Raw genomic sequence first — 12,001 nt, 5'->3', positions numbered from 1 at the left:
TATCTGCCTGACAAGGAAATGCTTCTGCCCAGTTAGTGAAGGTATCTACCCATACGAGGAGGTACTGGATGGCCCTTGTCTTTGGGATACGTGTGAAATCCATCTGTCAGTCTTCCTTCAGGTAGCCTACCATTCTTTGGGTTCTGGTGGGCAGAAACCATTGACTGAGGAGATTATTTTTAAATCAAGTCTCACAAGCATTAATGACCTGTTTGACCATTGTTAGCAGATTTTTACATGAGAACAACCTTTGGGCCAATTGATAGTTTTGTCCTTATGCATGTGGAAGGCTTGGTGAAGGACTTGAAGAACTTAGCATTGGCTGGAGGCTGGTAGATGAAATTGGCCATCCTCTGATTGCAGGCATCCTGAGGACTGAAAGGTGTATCCCTAAGAGGTGGTCCATTTAATTTCTGCAGGAGAATATTGAGGTTATATTTCTTTTATGGAGCCCTCCCAGATTAGAGGGGGCTCAAGCGGATTGGAAATCTGGGTCCCTTTTGCTGCTGATTTAGCTGCTTGGTCTGCCAACTTATTCCCCTCAGCTATTTCATCTGTCTCCTTTTGATAGCCTTTACAATGTATTACTGCCACTTCCTGTGAAAGGAAAACCAAGGATAACAGTCTGTTAATTTACTGATGGTATTTAATGGGAGACTCAGTAGCTCCCTCTTTCCAGATTGTGGCATAGGCATGACAGACTAGGAAAACATACTTAGAGTCAGTATAGATGTTAACTGCTTTTCCTTTGCTTAATTCAAGCACCCTCATGAGGGCAATTAGCTCAGCTAGTTGAGCACTTGTGACCAAGGAGAGAAGAACACACTCTCAGTAGTGCCATTCAGGGTGACTATTACATATGCTGTTTTATGAATCCCTTGTTCTACAAAAGAACAACCATTTATTTAAAAAAATCCAGTCTGGTTTCTCTTGGGTGGTTTCTTTGAGGTCCTCCCTGGCTGCATAGGTTTGCACTATTCTCTATTTGCATTCATGTTCAAGCTCCCCATCCCCAGCTTCTTCCTTAGGAGGTTTAGGGAGGAATAGCTTCTTAACTGGACTTCAGATCCCTCTACTAGCAGCACTTGATATTTAAGGAGGTGGTTGTCCATTAGCCAGAGACTCCTCTTAGAAGACAGCAGTCCTGCCACATTATGTGGGGCATAAACAGTTAAGTTATTGATGGTTAACTTAGTATCCTCTGGCACCAGCAAAGCTACCAGTGCAACTATCCAGAGGCAGGCCAGCCATACTTTAGACGGCAAATCAAGCTCCTTGCTTAGGTAGCCTACAGGCTGCTGGGCTGGACCTCAGGCCTGGGTTATAACTCCCAGGGCCATTCCCTTCCATTCCGATACATAAAGATTGAACGTCTTCCCTGTGGGAAGACTAAGGGCTGGTGCCTCAAGCAAGGCTTGTTTCAATTGGTCAAAGGCCCTTTTAGCTTCTGATTCCCAAATTAGGGAGTGAGTCTTAGCTGCCTGACTCTCCTTCATTAGGTGATATAAGGGACGAGCTATTTCACCATACTGAGGTATCCATAATCTGCAGAATCCTGTAATGCCAGGGGTTTTGGGGAGGGGAAAGGAGGAGGTGGGCTTAATCGTTTCTTCACCTAGTTCCCTGGTTCCTTCTGACAAAACTAGACCTAGGTACTTCATTGAAATCTGATGGAGCTGAGCCTTATATTTTGAGAACTTATATCCTCTGCTAGCCAAAAAATTAAGAGGAATCTTACTGTTCTCCTGAGAGACTTCCTCATTTCCTCAGTTGGGGCACAAAGGGTAATGTCACTTATATATGTAAGACTTTGACATGAGGATAAAGGAACTCAGAGAGACCTTTTGACAACTCCTGCCCAAACTCTTGCCACATGTGTAGCACTTAACAGGTGCATCTTTGGGATTCTGGGGTTTGTAAGCCTGCCAGGTGGCCGTTAGAACCTCTGCCTTTTTCTTGGTGCTGTCTTGGAATTCCTGAGGTAACACCGTCCAGGTTAGCTGGGTGTTCTTGTTAGAGAGATTCTTAAATATGAACAAATACTGGGATTTGGGGTATAACAGTATACAGAAAAGGGCATCCTTTAGCTCCATGACTATGAACAATTTAGTTCCCTCAGATATTTGAGTTAGTGGTTACAGAATTGGGAGCCACCAGGTGAACTGAAAACACAGCCTCCTTAATGAGGCAGAGGTCCTGGACCAGTCTCCATTTCCCATTGGGTTCTGTACCACAAATATTGGGGTGTTACAAGCACTGTTGCAAGGTTTGAGGAGGCCCTGCATCCTCAAGTTATCAATGATGGCTTCTAGCTCTTTCCTAGCTTCTGGTTTTAGGGGATATCATCTCTGGTTAGGAAGGGAGATGGGATCCTGAAGGTTGGTGCAGACTGGTATGGCGGTTGTGGCTTGGCCAAATTTCCCTTGAATTGCCCAAACATCTGGATTAATATTGGTCTCCACCAGGGGGAGACAAAGAGTCTGTCCTGAAGCCATAAGAATGGTGGTTCCTACATGAGCTAAAATATCCCTGCTTAGCAGAGGAGTTGGGCTTTCAGGCATGATTTAAAAGCCATGAGTAAACAAGAGGTCTCCCCAACTACAACTAAGGGGTTGGAAAAAATATCAAGTTAAAGGCTTTTCTGAGATGCCCCTCACAATCATGCTAAGGGAGGAGGGGAGGGCCGGATTGGAGGAACTGAAATGGCCACTCTGGTATCCAGGAGGAGGTCTACCTTCCTCCCTTTGACCTCCAGAATCACTCTGGGATCCTGGAAGGTAATGGTGGTCTGAACCATCAGAGCCAGAGAGAGGAGTCCTGGAACCCATCAGTCCTGTTGGACCATTTGGGACACTGGTTCTGCTACCTAGTGACCTCTGTCTCTGAGGACAGTCAACCCTCCAGTGATCCCCATTGCAGATTGGGCAGGGTCGATGTGGCTTCATCACGCTGCCTGGGCAATCCTTCCTAAAGTTTCTTGGCTTGCCACATGTACAGCAGTTAACAGGTGCATCTCAGGGATTCTGGGGTTTGTAAGCCTGCCAGGTGGCCATTAGAGCCTCTGCCTTTTTCTTGTGCCTTCTTTTCCTGTCTTGGGCCTCTTCCCAATCCCTATGTTAAAAGAATGGGGTGGCCATTTTCAGGAAGTTCTCTAAAGTACTGTCTGGTCCCATGACCTTTGGGTTCCTTAGACTTCATCTATGCCATGGATGTGAATGAGTCCTCCACCTATGAAGAGCGAAGGCCTAGTTGACAGGGACAGTCATGCTCATTTATGCTGTGCCCTAGCTTTTTTCTGTCAACTCTCTCTGGGTCCCTCAGATCTAGTTTTGCTTTTAGGGCTCCAAACCAAAGCTTGGAAAAACCAGTGGAGTAATGAAGCTGTGAAACCAGATCCTCCTGAAGCAAAGGAGATAAAGGGAGTCATGGGAGTTGGGGACCTGGCCTAATGAGATGCCCTGCCAAAAGGAAAAAAAAAATCTCTCATATAGAAAACTTCCTGTATTCGCAGAACTATGTTGACTCCTGACATGGTGGAAACAACAACAACAACAACAACAACAACTTAAATGGTGAAGAGGGAAAGCACCTGGGTGAAGTAGACTCTTGCCCTATGCTAACGGATTTCTTCAACGGGGAAATAAAACTCTCTTAAATGTTACATCTTTTTGTTTCTAAGAATAGACAGAAACAATACTGCTCTGAATTACACTTCAGATGACTAAGCCAAGTGCTTATTCTATCCAGTAATATTATCTCTGTGGTTTGCAGCAACACTCTTACATTGTATGTAAAGAGGGGTAGCAGCCATGGCATTCTCAAAAGAAAGAAAATGCACTATGAAAGATTGTCAGTCTTGGTGCCAACACCATAACAGGTTGCTGGGGACTGGAGCTGGTCTGACAGCCTTTGGATAACACCAAGGTGTGACCTTGGCCAGATACCTTCAGTTGTCCCAGGACCTTATTCTGATCCCATGTGACAGCTGGACCTCCATGAAAGGAAACTTAATTGAAACAAAGCCAACATTCCCAACACCCAAGGGTGATGGGGTATTGACAAAGTCCTCCCCAGCAAACCTCTCCTCTGAGTCTTGTAAACCTGGCAGCCATACTACTCACTCTTAACTGGGGGACAGAGGCCTGGTGTTTCATCTGCTTTTGGAAAAAAGAAATCTGAAGACAAGAAGCCTCAGAATGACAGTAAAGAGTCATAGGTTTGCACTTACCCTTCTGCAGATCCCGGATAAGATCCCAGAAATGACACAGGATTCCTTCAGTGCCACTTTGCCAGCCAAAAATCCCTGTGGCCACTGTGACCTCTGTCCAGGGCTTCTCTTGGGCCCACTGGGCTCACTCTGCCCACTTGGCCCAGCAGACTGTGCTCAGCTCACACCCACTTGGATCCTGTGCCCACCACAGCTCCACACTTAGCCCGTGGCTGAGCCAGGCATGCTGCGAGTGCCACATTGGGTGCCAGCATGTAGATGAGGAGAACGTGATGGCACCCAAAAACTCAGAGATGTCAGCAATTGCAGCACCCCAAGGAGTGTTATAGCTTTTGCTTGGGAAGTCCCATTATCTGGGCCCTCAGAAGTGTCACAACTCTTCACTCCTGTAGCTCTGCAAGTGGGAGCATGTTACAAGCTCGTTTATTTCCATCACTCACAGCTCGGTGAACAGGGGTGTGTTATGGCTCTCTTGTTCCCACAGTCCAGTGGGTTCCTGGTTCTTGTCCCATGACCAAGAGGAATGAGGTATGTGGACACTGGAGAGCAAGTAAAGCAGAATAGAAGTTTATTGAGTGAAAGAGGGAAAGCTCTCAACTGCAAAAGGGGACCCAAGGTGGGTAGCCATCTGTGAGGCTGATTGCAGGGTTTTTATATGTTTGGAATGAGGAGGTGTGGGCTATAGGTAGCCTTGGAAAAGGGAATATTTGATTGGTTAAAAAGCATTATTCAGAAAGAACCAATCAGTAAAGAGTGGGCAAACAGGAATAGAAGTTTTCACTCTGGTCGTAGACTCTATTCAGAACTGGCAGCTCAATTTTCAGGGTTTAAACTGTCTTTGGCTTGAAGGTCAGGTTTCACTGGGGACCTGTCTCTGTCTGCATAGAAATTTGTCTGTCTCCTCTTGCTACTTTGTTGTAATTACTTGATTCTCTGTAAAGCCTTTTATTTAAAAAAAAAACTCATTAAATATCTTCTTAGAGAAAGAGAAGACAATGGAGCAGTATTTGAAATTTATTCTGTGTGGAAAAATGTTTAATGGCTCAGCAAAGCAGTGGTTAAAAAGGGCAGGAATCAGATGCTGAATACATTTGAAATTAAAACAATGCTAAATATATTTTAAATAACAGAAAAGTAATAAAATCATTTTGCGAGTTTGATGATGTGATTGCAGGCCAATAATAATAATAAAAACAAAAACACAAACCCAAAAGCATAAATTCATACACTGTTGGGTCTTTATCAACACTGGCAGGTTGAGGAAGGACAAGCTGGGCAAGGAAGGAATGAGGTGGGCAGATCTGGGTCAGAATCTTGGCCATGTGATCTTGAAGTTATATTGGATTTTGTCTTAGTCTAGGTTTCCGTATCTGTGAAATGGGAATAGTTAAAAATTACCTGCTCTAAATCTTAATAGTGAAGATGAAATGAGATTATGTGTGTGTGTGAAGCCTGCACTGTAGAGGAAACTCAGTCTGTGCTGGTACTTGTTATCCCTGCCATTACTGCTTCCCACCATTACTGCTTCCCTGCCATTACTGCTTCCCCACTAAGTGTTTCTTGAAAGACTGCTCAGCATCAGGAAATGGGAGCCAACATTGAGAAGCAGAAAATGAGAGACAGTTCTAACAAAGCAATGTATGTGTTTAGCTCCTTTGATATGTTGGTGCTTTCTGAAATGGAATAAAGAAAATAATTCCATTTGCAAAGGAATATTGTCAATAGACAATGCTGCTGGGAGAAAAGAATAGTAGTCTTTGTAAACATTTTCTATAAACTGGATTTTTAAAAAAGAGTCATGTATTCATGTATCTCCCTACTTGGGGAAAAAAAAATCTTTTTTTTTTTTGTTAAGGCCTGTGAAAATTAAAGAAATAATGTGTGAAAATCTCTTTGTGCTGCCTGGATAGGTAAATAGCTTTAACATGCTTAAAAACAGGTATTTTGTCTTTTTAAAATTTTTCACTTTAGAAGATGAGAAAAAAAATTTTAATGTTGCATTTTTTCCCTGTAGCTTAAAATTTTCTTATTTCCCCTCAGTAAGTTTTTCATTCATTTTATGAAGTTGGAGATGTTGGAGTGAAATTCAAGGAGTGAGTTTATTAGTGATATTGTTGGTGGAAAATTCATTGTAAAACAGACAAGCTCACAGCCAATAGCTTAACAAGCACTGGGCTCACTGAGACAGCAAGTGTTACAGGTGAGAAGTAGTCACCGAAAGGGTAAGGTGTATTTTTTTTTCCTCAGAAAGAGAAATTTCAGTGTTGTATTTGGAGAAAGCATGTGAAACCATGAAGCTAGCTATCATCAATTCACCCTCTACAGAAGTTGTGAATCCCTAGTTCTCACAGTTTTGAGAGTCATTTATAAACCTTTTGTGTTATTAAAGAAGATTTAAGAAAGAGTGGGTAGCAATTAAGACTTTAAATCACCATCTCATTGAACTTGAGATAAATTATTATGGTGCTATTTTCAAAACTGTATTCATGGGTTTTCAAGTAGCATAATGAAGGTTTCCAAAACAAACCAACCAAACAAAAGACAACTGGTTTTGGATCAAATGCATTTTGCTTTACTGAAGGATACCTTGAAGCTTTCTGTATACAAAGGGGGATTTACTGTGCAGTTTCCCAAATGTTGTATCACCTGGACTGTTTTTATGGTGCATATATTTTGTGATACACAATTGCTGAGTGGAACGTAGTTTGGAAAATGGTGATACAACAGAGAGTTTGACATTAGGTAGGTGCCTCTGAATTGGCACCATCAAGGACAGTTACGTAAATCTTATCAATAAAGAAAGGCATATTCTGAAGCCTTGGTGTTTGAGAGAAATAAAATGAGGAAGACACTGTTTATCTTTAAGTAAATTCTAAATTTATTAAAATAGGCCTTCTTCTTTCCATTCTCTTTGTGAGGGTCTGACCCGCAGACCCTGACCCAACAACGAATGAATAAAATACACTGACACATAGATAGTCTGCTTTGCCCGTCCAGCTGAACATCCAGGCTGCTTACAGACTCCACGCAGAGTCCTGTAAACAGTTGTGACCATGGCCACGACCAGCCAGCAAGACTTGCGTTTATTCAGTAAAAATAAATTGACAAAGGCTTGAGTCAACACCACTAGAGGGTAACTGACATTGTGGACTTCCCAAGTAGAATGCAATTAAGCACTCACAGTAGAACAACGGTTAGTCTTAAGACCACATGAGTAAACAAGTTAGTTAGATAAACTCCCCACATTCCTTTGTTTCTACTCTAATTTATTTAACTAAAGTAAGGGGACTAGGCTGCCTTCAGCCAGATTTATTACCGAAGTTATGCAAACTCTCAGGCCTTCCAAGAGGGTTCATGACTATTGAAACTAAAATTTTTCCCACCAGCCTGACTGGACCCCTACATTCTTCACCTCTTTGCTAGGACAAGCTATGTTTGTCCCTCACCCTCTGATTCCTATGGCACCCTCTAATTGTTCTCCTGCAACTGGTTTTGAATCTTATCCAATTTGTCTCCTACATTGCAGCCAGCGTTCTTTTCAAACATCAAGTCTGTTTAAGTTCACTTTTTATAAAGTCTTCATTGGCTGCCATCCAGAATCTGTACCATGGCTTTACTAAGCCTTGGCCAGCCTGTCCTCTCCCCACCTCCATGGTCCCATCTCACATTATTCTCTGTGTTGTGCTCTGCATTGAGCTTTCACTACCCAAAAACTCCACCTTGTCCCTCACTAGGCTCCTAAACATGCAGTCCCCCAACTGTTACCCCTTTTCCTCTCACCCAAACCCTGTTTCACTTAGGAAATTTATTCTCATGGTACAGATTGCACCTCCACGGTAATTTCTTAGTTTCTTTGAGGAGGTCTTAGCTGATCGCCCTGCATAGGTTAAACACTTCTACTATGTGTGTTTATGACACCTTTCTGATTTGTGCACGGATGACTGAGGCAATTGAGCTCTTATTTATGTGATTAATAATTAGTTACTTCCCCCTAGACAGTGGGCTGCGTAAGATCAGAGACCTCATCTGTCTCCTGTCATCATTGTGTGCTTTGTACATAGCACAGTGCTTGACACTTAGGAGTATTTAACAAATACCTTGTTTAGTAAATTAGACATTTTTAGTCTCCCTAATGAATCACCTTAAACTCTGGTAGAAGGGAAACTATTCTGAACCATATCGAGGCTTCACAAACTTGACCAGAAGCTCTCCAAAGAGGTAAACTCTCAATCTCTCAATCCATTTATATTACATGCTATGCATAATATATATGTGTGTAGCCAGGTGCGGTGGCTCACGCCTGAAATCCCAGCACTTTGGGAGGCTGAGGTGGGAGGATCACCTGAAGTCAGGAATTCAAGACCAGCCTGGCCAACATGGTGAAACCTCGTCTCTACTAAAAATACAAAAATTAGCCAGGCATGGTGGCACACACCTGCAATCCCAGCTACTCAGGAGGCTGAGGCAGGAGAATCGTTTGAACCCAGGAAGTGGAGGGTGCAGTGAGCCGAAATTGCAACACTGCACTCCAGCCTGGGTGACAGTGCGAGACTCTATCTAAAAAAAAAAAAATGTGTGTGTGTGTGCGTGTGTGTGTGTGTGTTTTGTGTGTATAGATATGCTATATCTTTACGGGCATAGCTTCATGAGCATGTGCAGGTTCACACACACAGAACATGTAGGAATCTGACTTGTTCTGGCGCATTTTCACTCCATGGAAGTCATGCTCTTGTGACCGTAAGGCTAATGTGAACTTCTGGCTGAAGGAGAGGCCCGGAGCAAAGCACTTCATGGCATGTCAAGACCGTTTCACTGACTTGATTGTCTAATAAGTATTTTCATTTAAACCACAGCCTGTGTGGCTCCAGCTCACCCTTTCCTTGCAACACATGTTCCCTGGGAAAGATTCTCTTCAATTACAGACATTGGCGCTGCTACTGCCCTTTGATGACTTTTGTGGCTCCCTCTTCCTGTCAGTTTATTGCTCTTTCTTTCCCTGTTATAAAGCAAGTCATTTCCTGCATTTTCTGAGTCTCAAGCATGGATTTCTGCTCATAATTAATTTGTGCACAATCCTAGCTCAATGCTAACTCAATGATATCTTTGAAGACAGGAAGGAGCACCTTCCTTTTGGAGGGACTTAGAGAATGAAAGGATAATTGAGAATAATTTCCCAAACTGTTTTGCAGTATATATGCCCTGACTTTATCCAGGAGAGGCTTGACAGGGAATGAGCCCGAGTACCTTCCTGGGGGTCTTCCTTTTTCCTTCAGACTTCACATCACCAGGCAGCTCCTGTAGACTGCAATAAAAGAACTGTCACTTACACTCCATTCTCTTACAATATGCCGCTCATTCTTTCATTTGTTTCTGAAATTGCTAGTGGGAAAAAATATTTATTTTCTATTTTCTTTTGAGACTGAGGCAAATATTTTTTTTCTTTCTTTGCTTTTCTTTCTGAGCTTGTCTAGAAATTTTACTGTAGTCTCTTTGAATACCACATCTTCCTTACTGGAACCTCTTCTTCATGCTCTACATTTAAGGCTCATTCTGAGCACAGGATGAATCTTGAACTGAAAGATAAGACTCTAATAATTATGTGTATTCATTTGAATTTTTTAATAGATGAAAAATACAAATATGTACTGGGCATATGAAGTAGGCATGCAATAATTTTTGTTGAGTTAATAAATCATTTTTAAGTATAAGACATAGATTTCAAGTCTAAGACTACTTAGTTTTGAAATAAGAATACATATTTAGTTCAGTTACTTCAACTAATTTTCTGGCATGATTTTATATTTTATGGGAATAGCACAGTTATTCAAGTTCTGCAACTCAATCACTTAGCGTTTGGTAAACAACAAACCATCCTCAAACTCAGTTAGAAATAATAAATATTGATTATTTCTCCTGACTGTATAAATAAACCAGGAAGTTATTCTGATCTGAACACATCCATCCAGGATCAGTGAACCAGGAAGTCTTCACTCATGTCTGGTGCCTGGGGGCTGGCTGGTCTAAGGGGTATTATGGGGGCTCTTAGCTGATTGGCTCACTTCTGCTCCCTGAAGTGTCCTGTCTTTTTCAACAAGCTAATGCAGGGTTCTTACATGAGGACAGCATGATCCTCGGCAGCATGAGAAGGCAGGAACTATTGCACGAGCACTTTTCCAGCCTCCGAGTTTGCCACGTTTGCTCTAGTTCGTTGTTCAACACCAGTCATGTGAGCAAGCCCCGATGTGGTGCGGGGGTGGGAGGACTATGGAAGTGCAGGGAGACAGGGAGGTAATTAGAGCAGACATTTTGCAAACAACCTACCATAGTGACATATGGTCAAACAAGAAGAAAGTTTAAATTAGGATTCATGGTTATGCAACTCACATCTATTTTATAGATAAATGACCTACTTTGTAGCAATATTTTTTTTCTTTCTTTTTCCTTTTCAGGGATGCAGCTTGAATCACAATGTAAAAAGATTTATTCAATAATAATGTTATGATACAATTGCAGGCTGAGTATTCCTTATGCAAAATGCTTGGGACCAGAGTGTTTCAGATGTCAGATTTTTTCCAGATTTGGGAATATTTGCATATACATAATGAGATATCTTAGGGATGAGACCCAAGTTTGAACATGAAATTCATATATGTCTCATATACACCATATATACGTAGCCTGAAGGTAATTTTATACAATATGTTACATAATTTTGTGCATGAAACAGTTTGTGTACATTGAACCATCAGATAGCAATGGTATCACTATCCCATGTCCATGCTCAAAATGATTGTATTTTGGAGCATTTTGGATTTTTGCATTTTCAGATTAGTGACGCTCAACCTCTACTATATATAAGACATTTCTTATGGAATGATGCCAATGCCAAGGTATTAAAAGTATAATAAGGAAGAGAAATAATTTACATTGTCCTTATAGAAACATGGAATCCCAGTCTTTTGCTGTCAATAAGGTATTTCTTCTTAAAACCTAGACCTTGGCATTGAAAGATGTCTTAATGTGTTGGAGACAACAGTGGGTAATGTCAGCTTTCCTCACTTAGGAGTTCTTGTAGTCTACTAGGAGAGGCAGGCTAGTGCTCAGATGATCACAATACGGTACGGTCACTACTAGGACAAAGGGTTCTAGGAGGTACTCTTGGAGAAAAGAAGAAGATTGAATCCAGATGGTGAAGTAAGAGAGAGGTCAGGAAAGACTTAAGACCATTCTCAAAAGAGATAAAGAGTGAGGTAAAAATAATGGCAGGAGCTTTCTGGTTAGAGGGGATTCAAAGGAAGGAGGAGTGAGCACCGTGAGGTCAGGGAAGCAGGCAGGTGAGCATGGCCACAGCAGAGCGTGCTGATTAGGAAAGGTAAGTCCCAGGGCACCAGGAGCAGGAAAGGGCCCAGAAGGAAGTGTGGCATGCAGTTTTGCTTCTTTTACTCATTTATTCCACAAATAACTACTGGAGGCCCAGTACTTATGAGAGGAAGCATGTGGAGGGATGGGGCCATGGTGGTGAGCAGGGGTAGTGAGGGTCCTGAAGTTTCAGGAGGCTCGCAGCCAGCTACGGTGGAGAAGGTGGAGACCAGAACCACAGGCGTGATCCGCCATGGCTGCACATCATGGCACCAGCAAGGAAGGAGGCTTTCACTGCATCCTGGAGGAGCAACAAAAGGATTTTTGAAAGAAAAAAAGATTGACCAGATTTTAGTTTGAGAAGAAAAAGTGTTATGAAGGCCAAGGGAGGAAACAATTTCAAGGAAAAGTTGA

The sequence above is a fragment of the Hylobates moloch genome, unplaced genomic scaffold (assembly GCF_009828535.3).
Source record: "Hylobates moloch isolate HMO894 unplaced genomic scaffold, HMol_V3 SCAFFOLD_2, whole genome shotgun sequence".
NCBI lineage: Eukaryota > Metazoa > Chordata > Mammalia > Primates > Hylobatidae > Hylobates > Hylobates moloch.
This window is presented reverse-complemented; position numbering follows the sequence as displayed.